Source organism: Tenrec ecaudatus, chromosome Y (genome assembly GCF_050624435.1).
Source record: "Tenrec ecaudatus isolate mTenEca1 chromosome Y, mTenEca1.hap1, whole genome shotgun sequence".
In the NCBI taxonomy this organism is placed as follows: domain Eukaryota; kingdom Metazoa; phylum Chordata; class Mammalia; order Afrosoricida; family Tenrecidae; genus Tenrec; species Tenrec ecaudatus.
In genome coordinates, this window is record NC_134549.1 from 16,889,830 (window position 1) to 16,901,198 (window position 11,369).

Below are 11,369 nucleotides of genomic sequence, written 5' to 3' on the forward strand. Positions count from 1 at the left end.
ATACCAGCAAGATGCTTATTTCTGTTTAGCTGACGATGCAAAGCAATTTAACTCAGTGCATCATAACAGACTATGAACATCTTTGCAAAGAATGGGAATTCCAGAGCACTGTATTGTGCTCATGCAGAACTTGTACGTCCACCAAGAGGAAGTCGTTCAGGCAGAACAAGGTGATACTGACAGGTGTAAAATCTGGAAGGGATGCAGCGAGGGGACGCTGTCTCTTAGCTCTTGCTGAGTGCATCCTTCATGGAGGGTACCATACTGAACACAGTGCATGGGGTCACATGGTCATGATTCATGTCACATCACTCTCAACTTGCTATTTTGGTCAGAAAGCACCCGGAGAGTTGAATGATTTCCTCTAACTCTGATCCCGGTGTCATGGAATCAGTGCAGAGATGACATGATGTGCTGCACTGGGTCAACTGCTGTACAAGAACCCTTCAACATACTGAAGAGCAACGATGTAATGTTCAAGACTAACAAAAAGCCAACCCGTGGTCTCTTCCATCATCTCATTTGCAAACCTGAGATCAGATGCAGGTTATTTGTTTGCATTTTTATTGGGTCAATTTTAGGTAGATTTTACTTACTTGACGTAAAATTCAAAGGATACCGAGCTGCCTCCCTCAGAGACTGTAATGTTTCGGACATATCCTAGCAGTGATCCGCCCTCCTGAACCTTCTCTTTGTTACTCGCTGCTGCGTACATGGTATACCATGACCCTGTGATCTGCAAGGTGGTCACAAGACGCATGAGTCCTCTTATCCACCCATTTCAGAAGAAAAACAGGGAACAGGTCTGATCTTGTGGACAAAAGCAAAATGAATCCAGGCCCACAACGCAACCGTCAACAGGAGCTCAGAGTGCCTCTGGAGAGAGCAACCACAGCACCACCCAACACCAAGGAAATAAAATCCAAAGGGAACAGAAGCAAAGCTGTTGTAGTGGAGTTGGCTCGGAAGCCTGACGACCCCACGGGGGTCGCCGAGTCTCTTCACTGTGAGACAAACACACAACCCAATCCACAGGTACTGAGGAGCTGCAAACTCTCGGCAACCCATTATAGGACCTCTGAGACACTCCAGCTTCATGGGAGCAGACAGCCTCTATTTCTCCCTGAGACAAGCAGAGTGGGGAATTATGAAGAGCTGTCAGACAGCAGCATGACTTTAGGGACACACACATGGGTAGAACAAACCGCATATAGACTTTAATACAAACTCATCTAGACGAACATTGACACACACACATACCTCCGGTGACACCTCAGTCTCCAACTGTGGTTCTGATTCGGCATAAACCAGACCAAGGACCAGGGTCAAGAGAAGGGTCTTCATGCTGAAGGTTATCTTTGGTCCCTTCTTGACAGGAGCTTAGGTCAGATCAAAAGTGAGAAGCTCCAAACATGACCACACCTTTATATCATTTCTGATTCCAGGAACTGATTGCCCTCAGTCAAAACACCATGCCTAATAAAAAGTTTCAGCCTCACATCCGGCTTGGCAGGTGAGTCCTTCCTTTGCCTTGGGGAGTTGCATGCATGAGACTAATCTTCAGAGATTAGAGAAGGTTGTGTGGAAATGGAAAATTGACCTTTGGGGGAACAGCAGGAAGAGGACACATTTGAAACTGTGTCAAGGAGAGTCACACACAACCCTCACCATCGTGGTTAGTTTGATTTCCTTGTTACAGACACAGAGTTCCTCCATCTCCTGCAGCGTCTTCCTCTTTTTAAATGACCCTATACTTTACCATGAACTACATCCTTCTGTAGGGCTGGTCCCCCCTGAGAACGTGCCTGACGTCGGTGAGACCAAGTTTTACTCTCTGGGCTTTTAAGGAGCATTGTGACCATACTTTTCCAAAATAGATGTACTTCTGCTGGTTGTCCAGTGTTGTCCGGCTGACTGAGGTTGAGTGCCTCCGCACATTTCCTAGAACAAAGCGAGCGACTCGATGCTTCCAAAAAAAGTTGAAAGACCTCCCTTGGACTATCAGCTAAGCCACTGGACAAACATGGAAGATGTCTTAGACTTGAATATGACTCACAGCAGGGCCCCTCACTGTGTTAGGATTTCACTGGCACTTCTCAGAGTTTTCAAAATTCTGGTTTTGAGAAGAAATATGTCTGGTCTCATTATTGTGTGAGACAGACCATCTACCCCGCACCAAGCTGCATCTGAAATGAGGTGTGCAGATGAAAGGAAAAAAACAGACATGTACAAAGTATGGGATTGGGAGGACAGCAGCCTGATAGACTGTAGCACCGAGTATATTCAAAGCTTGGTTTTTATATGATTCATACAAGGGAATGGTTACAAGACAAGGATTAAAGCACTTGCTCTAAAAAATATTGTGAACCTCTTATCTGTGCAAACATAACTGAGCACACCGAACACTTGAATAATAAAAACACTACATTCTAAGATAAGCACAAGGATATGCAAGGTTCAAAAGAATCTCAAGGAGGTCTTAAGGAACTGAGTTATCTCGCAGTTTATTTATCTGCAAGGTAAACGGAGGCACAGGGGCCCAATTAGTCACCCACCAAGAAACAACTGGACCAGCCGACCACCTTCTACATCTCCCCCTTCTTTATTTACTAAAAATGAGTAAAGCGGGACTGGGTCTGTCTTAGGTTGGGATAGCTTCTCATGATCCTACCCGTCATTGTGGCTACTTTTATTTAAAAACAGTTTCCTATCTTAGGTTGTTGCATCTGAACTCAATCCTCTTACCCATCATTGACTGCCAGTTCTTCAGACTTTGTGTAGGGGATAACTCCATGAACTCGATTCAACTGAAGGCTGTTCAGATGAACTTGTGACGTAAATCATGCCAAAATGGTTTGAAGACATTGCATATAAGAAGGTAATAACATGCAAAAATTCCCAAAATGACACCAAAAATAATATATTCCTTATATCCATGCATACACAACCTGGGTTTAATGATCTCATTGTTAAACAAACACGTTTGATAAACACAGCAACTCTATCTTCTGCCAAACCAGACATCCTTGAGAACATTAAGCAACCTGTTTTTCCAGACCTTGTATACTTTCTTGTCCTTGACAGTCTGTTCAAAATGTAAAGTCACAGAAGAAATCGGCAAACATTGACACATAGGTCATGAGAATTCTCAGCCATTTCAAGGCTGAGACTTAATGGCCTTCAACATCTCTCCCCCTCTTTTAGTTACTGAAAACGTTTTTACTCAAAACGTCAGCAGATGACTGTTCCTTTCTTAGCTTGTCGAGTCCTGAAATCTCCCTCACCCATCATCAGTGTCAGTCCTCCAGGCGACTATGACCTGTCTTAGCTTGAGAAACGCAGACTCGATCTTACCCGTCTTTGACTAACCATCCTTACACCCCTGTTTGGGGAGGGGGCAAAGTGTACATGTGCACTTCATGAAGCTTTGTTCTTAAGGCCAATAATTCAACCATAACCTTGCGCAGTATCATAGGGAGTATGCATAAGATCAACTACACCCACTCCTGCTGTGACCATGGACATATGCATGTGGGGCAGGCCTCCGAGATTTCCCAAGGGAGGGAAAGCATCTCGAAATTGCTGGAGCCAATCAAAAACCTCAGCAACCTTAGCGGCATCACAATTAAGAGACTGAGCATCTTTTATGGCTAATATTTCTTGATGGAGTTTTAATAAATCTAAAGACTCATTAGCATTGTGCCAAATACCTTGAAGATGATTCTTCACTTTAATCCAGCTGACTGCCGTTGTACTGTTTAGGAGTTACACAGATCTATGTATGTACAGCATGGCACTGTAGACTAGACCTGGCCGTAAGCCCCTGTATATCATCTCCTAAATAGATGATCATGTCATAAAGAGCATTTACTTTTTGTTCTAACTTCCTGTCTATATCTTCTTGAGTACCCAACACATTAGTCACATTTTTGGATAATTCATTTACAAAGTGGGCGGTTTGTAATTGACTGGCAGCATAACAAAGTAAGGTTGATACAGAATGGTGATGACAATACCTTCACGGGTTCAGGTAATAACAATTAGACAAATTATAATTATTACAAGACACGTTAAACGTCCAAAGCTGTGAAAAGTAGAGGGGAGTATGCATGCCATGTTAATTCACTCATTTCATAAAACTCGTTGTACTTTTGATGAAATACAACATGTTTATTCCCTTGCATTTGTCGTTTCAGTAAGCATAGAACGTGAGGAGCAAAAGTGCCAGAGGGTGACACACTATTCATCTGTTCAGCTTTGCATTTTCCCCAAATCCCACTAGATATGATGAGTGCACTATGCCATTCCTGAGAGTTTCCGAAGATCTAAAAATCATGTCCAAACAATGGCTATAAGTTCAACACTCACTGAGGGTTTTCGAAAGGTGAACAGGATACGTCCAGAGAAGAGAAGTCACTGAACTGTCTCTAATCTGTCAAACGCTACGACTCTTGTCTGACTGGCCTCCCCTAAAGGAGAGGGATCCTCCTACTCCTGTGAAAAATGCTTAAGAAGCAATCACACAGCTGATGATGCCCAAAGGATATTGCAAATGAGGAGGCCAATCAAGAAGCAATAGGGAAATATCCTACAAAACAGTTTTATTGGATTTTGTCAGGTACAACTTATTTTTTAATGAATATTTCGACACTTTCTTATAACATAATCTAGCTTTGTATGACTTACATTCTTATTCTAGAATTAACTGTATGGAATAATAAACTACCTTTCTCTACACCTTTTGTAAATATTTAAAACAGACCTTAGGTTGGCGAATCAGCTGTTGAATTATGTGACTCTCACCACTGCCTTAGAAAGAAGGAGCTGCGTCAGTCAGAATCAACGGAATGGCTGTGGTATTGGTGTTCTTGGATTGGTTTAGCACAAAGTTAGTATTTACTCATTGATGACTATAATGCTATCATGGTATTTGCTGTGCTACACAATTTCCCAAACGACGGTGCTCTGTTATTGGTAAACATCAAGAACAGATGCACCCAGACACAGTGACAAGCATTCCTTGTGTCCACAGATGGGAGGCATGAGGAGAAGGACCGCTTGCTGGACAGGAGACACGTGGTCCTTTTGGTGATGGGAAGGGTAAGCGCAAAGGTGAGTGATGTCGGCACAATTTGAACAAGGAGCCTAGAAACACCATGGGAGGAAACAGACAATGTCTGCAAATTCTACATGACATGCATTTGATGAGACCAGCAGAGACAAGTCAGGGTCGTGGGTGTGGTGATGGAGACAAAAACGGATGTCCTCAGGTGCATATACGAGGGCATGTGGAAGTCAATTCAGGTGCATGTATCAGGGCTTCTCTGTGCATGACTGGATGCATGTTTATTAACTGTCCATTCAGTGTTGCTGCTAGGTGCCATTGAGTCATTTCTAACCCATATCAACCCCACGCTCATCCCCGTAAAACATGTGGGTGCTTTGCCACACTCACAGTTGCTCCTTGTTGCAGTCCATGCGGGCAGCCATTGTGTCCCCCATCTTCGAGGGCTTTCCTCTTTTTGGGTGACCCTTTCTTTTACAAAACATGCTGTCCTTCTCTATGGATAGGTCATTCTTGACAACATGTCCAAAGTATGCAAGAAAAAGTCTCTCAATTCCTTGACATAAGGAGCATTCTGGCCTTCTGTTTCCAAGACAGATGATTCAGTCCTCTTGGCAATGCATGCTACTTTGATTATTCAGACAGCACCACAATTCAAGTGCATTGACTCTTGTTGACTCTTCGTTATTCAATTCCCAACTTTCTCATGCACATGCGGCCATTGAAAAGACCATTTCTTGGATCAGGCGCACCTTATCACACAAGGTGACAGCCTTGCTCTTCAATACTTTAAAGAGGTGTGTGGTCTGCATGCATATCCACACAAATATCCAAATATTTAACAACACATGGTGTGAGAGATTAAGTGTTCATCTTCATTGAAGGCCATGGTCTTTGATGTACCTCAGCAAATGCTTCAAGTCTTTTTGCCTTTCAACAAGCAAGGTTGTATCACCTGATGTCTTCATTGACAGAGCCCAGCACCATCTGGTCTCCATGTTCAATCTGTAGGTTGAGCCAACATTCTGGGAAGCTGGACAACGTGAAGTAGACACCTGCACAGGATGGGAGGAAGACTCAAGAACAACATACCATGTCCATATGACCACCTTTGTTTAAAGCACATTTGTACATTTGTTGCCATCATCATTGTCATAACATTGTCTTTCTACTTGACCTTTTGGCATCAGCTCCTCATTTCACCCCCTCTGTCCCCCCTCCCTCCTTCATGGCTTTTATCACCAAGGCCATATTTTCCAACTACTGTTCCTTGTTTGTTTCCAGCTTTTCCATTCCAATTGCCAATAAAAATCCATGCACCTTGATTGCACATTTGATCAAGTTCAGACTAAGTACATCAGGGAATTCTTCAGTTTCTGCATGACTAGCTTCAGTGGTGTGTTTATCATTTTGTATACTAGTTGTATTGGCTGGCTTTCCTTGTGTGTGGATAGACATCATCTAGAGTATTGATCTTGAACCATCCTTTGTGATGATGAATTCAACACCATTTCTTTTGAATCTGTCATTCCCAGCAGAGTATACCACATTATTGGTTAATACGAGTCAATTTCAGCTCAGGAATGCCTCGAACATTGATCCTTCTTCTTTTTGTTTTGTTTGTAAGATCACTTTGTCGGGGTGATTTTGCACCTAGTTAAAATCCATACATCAATTGTATCAGAAGGGGAAGGTAGGATGAGAAAGAGGGAACCGACCACAATAATTGACATAAACCCCCTTCCAGGGGGACAGACAGCAGAAAACTGGGTGGAGGGAGACAGCAGTTGGTATAAGTCATGAAAAAAATTTTAATAAATAACCAAGGGCCAAAGAGGGAGGCTGGGGAGATAGGGGGAAGAAATATGGAGCTGATTACAAATGATCAAGTAGAGAGAAAATGATTTGCAAATGATGATGGCAACAAATTTATAAATGTGCTTGACACAGTGGATGGATGGATGGAAAATCTATTCTTGTAGCTTATCCCCCAAATAAAATGATTTCAAACAAACAGAGGAAGGAATATAAATTCGTGTCTTTTACACTGAGCGGCTTCCCAGGCATCCACCTGACAGAGAACCCTGATTACCAGGGCCATTTTAACAACCGGTTTGCTGACTCAAAAAAGCCCTCCTTAGGCATGAGTTCTCCTGGAGGTGGGAATGCGTGAACCCCACTGCTACGTGGGACATGGTTTCCAGCATCACAACAACAAGCCACCACAGGAAGCCAAACTGAGAGACGAATACTGTGAAGTGTAGGCTGTCACGTACAAAGAATGATGCCATGGGAGAAGAAAGAAGAATTTCTGCTTCGGGGACTTTGGAAAAGGTTTTGCAAGAGTATCACCAAAGGCACCGAACTAAACATGGAGACGTTGAATTTTAAAATGTCTCATGTATATTTTTCCAACATTTAAAGAAAATTAATAATTGCACGAAAAACAATGAGTACAAGGAAGAGGAAAATGCTCTAAAATGGATGGCAGTAGTGATTTTACAACTTCATATGATTGAGCTATGAGTTTTTCTCCAAGCATTGCCCTGGCTGCATTCTCTAGGTTTGCTGGATTTTCTTTCTTTCATTGGATTTGGAATTTTTTGTTGTTGTTAAACTTCAAATATCTATCTAGCTATCTATATATATACATATACATATTTATATGTAGTTGGTGGGGAGCCCTGGTGGCATGTTGTGCTGAGATCTCCAGAGTCCACAGTTCAGAACCCCAAGCGACTCCAAGGGAGAAAGACAAGCTTCTCTGCTCCAGTAAACAGTGACAGTCTCAGAAACTGCTCACAGTGGTAGTTCACCCCTCCCTACAGTTGGCATCACCTTGAGGGAAGTGAGTATTACAGTGGTGAAGGGGAGCCACTGATTAAGTGCGAAGGTGGTAAGTGCGAAGGTCAGAGTTTCAAATCCACCCGAGTCTCTACAGGAGAATGACCTGGCCGATCTCTTCCCATAAATATCATGGCTTGGGGGATCCCGTGCAGCAGTTCCGTTTGGTCACATGTGTCACAGACTCCTAACAACAGCAACTAGACAAGGATGGGGAAGGTTCATGGTGCGATTCAGCAGACATGGCATCGCATTTATCCTTCTCATGACCACCACTGCAGAAAGTCTGCTCACTCCAAATGACGAGGTCTCTCATCTAGTCACAGACACCATTTCGTGGATATCTGATTGGAAATAGTTATTTTGGTGCACTGCTCATTATATCTAACTATGTATTCTATGAGCTCTGGCAGTGGCGCCTGGTAAAAATCGATTTCTAACTGCAAGGTCGGTGGTTCAAGTTCAGCCTCTCCAAGGGACAAAGAGCAGGCGCTGTGTTCCTGTCAACGTGGGAACTTCAGAATCCCTACATGGGGGTCGCTGTTAGAGGGGAATTGACTCTGTGGCAGTGTGGTTATTCTTTAAAGAGCCCTGGCAGTACCAGGCTGAAAGCACTCGGATCTGAACCATAATGTTAAAGGTCAAACCCACCAGTATCTTCTAGGGAAAAACCTTTGATAGTCTGCTTCCATAAAGAGATACTGTGGTCAAATCCAATGGAGCCATTCAGCACTGTACTTACACAATGGCTATGGATTCAAATCGGGTCCAAGGCATTGGGTTAGGACTTGTATGGCTGTTTTGTCATCTTATGTCAATGCGATTGAAGGGGTGGATCTGTCAATAAGGTGCTAGCCAATGAGGCCTCTGTGTGGGAATAGCCTTCTCCCAAAGGATTCTGGGAACTCCCGTTTTCAACCCTAGAGGCGGGACACACACTGACTCTGCTTCACATTCTGTTGACAAGACACATGAATCTCTGCTAAGGAAAGCCAGAGTCCTGGAGCTACGGCAGCCACACGGAGAGCCGTGCTAGCACTGAGTCTTCAACAAGACTTTCCACACACTAGCCTGTGATCTTCCTGCTTTCCACATCATTGCATGCGATGCGAGAGTCTGAAGAGGAATTCATGCCTTCTTATCAGACCTATGGGCTAATATCAGATTTATGTCCTTAAAATGGACTGGGCTGGGTTAGATTCTTAATATAAAATTGCTCTTTGATATAAAGCACTCTCATTACACATATGAGTGTCTCTGGATCTGTTTCTCTGGTCAACCCAGACTGACGCAGTTTAGGATCATATCAGTAGAGATGAATTCAATAGACGGAATCAGTTAGGAATCAGTAACATTGAAAAAACAACATAGGTGACTGGAAGAAAATCGATTTATTAAAGATCCTGCATTCATTGAATGGGAGAGAAAGTATGATTTGAGGTCAAAGAGACATTTATCTTCAGATTGATGATGATTCTGTTGCCATGGAGAAGTGATGATGCTTGCATTCTTGATGCCAACTTCTTCTTTAAGACATGCAACAACATACAGACAGACAACATCACTGAACTGGTTTAGACATTTCCAGGATGATAGAGGGGAGGTAGCAGAGGGGCGCAGAGAAAACACATTGTTAAGATGAGCGTGGGTGTTCACATGAGAAATTCACACACCCAAAATACATAGGAGCGTGTACCCGCCAAGGCTGTAAGATTAGGCTTCTCTGTTTCCTGTGTCTAGTTGTGAAAAGCCCAATTGAGACTCAACATTAGTAGTTACCTGGCTGCCAAACATGAGGTTACACAATACAGCTGTTTCCTAGGCGTGTCTGCATTGTAGGTCCCTTTTATAAGTCATGTGCAGAAGTGGGAAGGCATAAGACCTTCAAGATAACGTTTTCAAAACAGAATCCCCCTGAGAAGAATAGTACACATCCCAGAGACCCCGCGGGTGGTTCTTTAAGATGCTCATTGAAAGGTCAGCAGATCAAAGCTACCACCCATTCCAGTGGACCAACATGTTTCGGTCTGCTTCTTCAAAGATGCACATCCTAAGAAATACCACGTGTAATCTCGACTTCCTTGCTGTGGGCCACCTCCATAGTGACTGAACTCTGGGGGAGTTTTGTCTTGTTTTGTTTGGGTTCCATTTGAGTTATTCTGCTCACGAGGCAAAATTCACCTAGGTTGTGTCCTCAGTCCATGTCTTCTGAGCTCTGATTCGATGTCTTCTGGCCTCACTGTAAGGTTCGAGGGTAAAATACCCCGTGACCCAGCCACCTGCTCCTGAATATTCCAAGTCGCTGGAAAAGGGAAAACTCTCTAGAGCCCAGTTCTCCCCGACACGTGAGGGCCCCAGGTGTCAGGCCCGTCTCCGATTAAATGAACTCTCGTTCCCATTGGAGAATTCTACCAACCTTCATCCCTCGGTGCCCAAAGTTATCTTAGTTTGCTTTCTTCTTGACTCTCCTCCATTAAAGAAGCCCTGCCCTTCTCCCACCCAACAAAGAACATGTTTGAACTCCAAAGATATTACTATTGTAGTTGTCAATGTTCAACCTAAAATTGTAACTATAAATATTGTTTTTAAACTCCTACTTACCGGAAAAACGACTATCAGAGGGCAGAAGTGTCACCTAATTGGTATGCCCAGGACAGTCATCTGAAAGAGAATGGGAAGGACAAGGAAGGAAAGAGAAGACATGAAATGAACAAACAGCTGGTCATTGTCGTGCATCCCCATTGGTCGCCCTTAAAGTGATAGCTTTCCAAAAAAGATGAGCCTGAGGAGGACATTGGAAAGCACCCCTCCCCCCATCCTCTGAGGCGAGCCTCGCAGTGGAAAATCCGGCAAAACTTTTTTTCTACGGGTTGGGGGAAGGAGTGACTTTACCTGAATCCATGGCATTCACTATGTTCTCTACAGGGATGTCATTCTCTTTGACCACGTCCACAAAAGCCTCATAGTCTTCCTTGGGGACCTCACCGTCTTTTGCTGCATATCACGGAGGGTGTAAGGCCAGAGGAAGAAGCATCAGTGCCCGTCAGAACTACCACACTTTCAAGATGACAAAGCTCGACTGTGGGGTCCTCACTGGGTCCTATTTCGTGGAGTCCAAATAGAGTCCCCTCCTTGTGCCTCTCCTTGAGAAGATGGAGGAGCCTGAGCCTTCAAAGAGGAACAACCTGGCCTACTAATCACTGCAAGCCAGTGGCAATGAGTTTGGTTTATGTGGCTATTTGATAAGCTCTACTGAGACAATGAAGGACTCCTGGGGATGCCTTGAGGGCCCTGGGGGGGATACAAGGGATATGCTGGGTGTGATCCACAGGGTCAGTAGTTCAACACCAATAGCAACTCTGAGATAAAAAAGATGGGACTCTACTCCTATATGGAGTTACTGTCTTGGAAACAGAAAGAACTCATGTCCTCTGTTCTATAGAGTTGCTATGAGTCAGCA